Source organism: Ornithorhynchus anatinus, chromosome 12 (assembly GCF_004115215.2).
Source record: "Ornithorhynchus anatinus isolate Pmale09 chromosome 12, mOrnAna1.pri.v4, whole genome shotgun sequence".
NCBI classification, from domain to species: domain Eukaryota; kingdom Metazoa; phylum Chordata; class Mammalia; order Monotremata; family Ornithorhynchidae; genus Ornithorhynchus; species Ornithorhynchus anatinus.
In genome coordinates, this window is record NC_041739.1 from 10,276,484 (window position 1) to 10,277,544 (window position 1,061).

General features: G+C 46.9%; 1 non-coding gene across 1 annotated transcript; it reads left to right on the forward strand.

Annotated features, from left to right (window-relative positions):
* The first annotated feature begins 430 nt into the window (after positions 1-430).
* On the forward strand, positions 431-568 carry LOC114815854. Its single transcript, XR_003763655.1, has one exon. It is a non-coding gene; the product is annotated as a small nucleolar RNA SNORA7 (small nucleolar RNA).
* The last annotated feature ends 493 nt before the right edge of the window (positions 569-1,061 follow it).

Below are 1,061 nucleotides of genomic sequence, written 5' to 3' on the forward strand. Positions count from 1 at the left end.
TTCCTACCATAGATGGAAACTGGGCTTCCCCCTTTTGACATTGATAAATACCCTCTCATTAGTTAAAATGCTGATTTTTCCTCTCATCTTCCAGGGAGAAAAGGCATTTACAAAACGACTGGCTCATAAATGCGTACATATTTCCTTGTGTAACAGGAAGTACAACTGGAGACATATATGACAGTAAGTAGATCTGTGGTCAGCTGTGACTTAGCTGCATCTTATGAGGTTGATCTTGGTGTTGTTACAATGCACTCTTTTTAATCCATGGTTTGGAAGAAATAAAGGAGAAAAGTTTGCAGCATGGTCTAATGAAAAGGAATGGCTCTGGGAGTCAAAAGAATCATGGTCTAGTCTAGTTTCCCGGGTGACCTTGGGCAAGTCACTTCACTTTTCTGGACCTTGATTTCCTCATCTGTAAAATAGGGCTCCCCTTTCAGGGTCACACCTGGAGAGTTCCCAGTACTCTACCAGTCTCGGCTACAGGAGGAAGAGTCAGGCAGAGGCCTACCCATTCCATTCCTAGCTTAGACAGTGGCTAGCGAGTGGAAGGCCATCTGCTACAAGTCAAAACTCACCTGAGCTGGGCAGTGGCGGCGTGGGAGAGAATCAAGGGTGGAGACTCAAGTTTACTGTGTAGAAGGAGGCAGTGGTAAACCACTTGTGCATTTTTACCAAGAAAACTCTCTGGATCCACTATCAGAATGATTGCAGATGGAGGTGGGGCCTTCTGGGAGAGATGCGTCTATGGCGTCATTATGGATTGAAGATGACTCGACGGCATAAGACAACAAAATAGGGCCAGTAATACCGATTTCCCCCTATCTCACAAGGTTGTTATATGGGCAAAAATAAGAAGCAGCACGGCCTAGCGGATAGAGCGCCGGCCTGGGAGTCAGAAGGATCTCAGTCCTAATCCCAGCTCCACCCCACATCTCACTTTTGTGTGACCTTGGGCATGTCACTTCACTTCTCTGTGCCTCAGTTACCTCATCTGTAAAATGGGGATTGAGACTGTGAGCCTCACGTGGGACCTGGGCTGTGTGCACCCTGATGAGCTT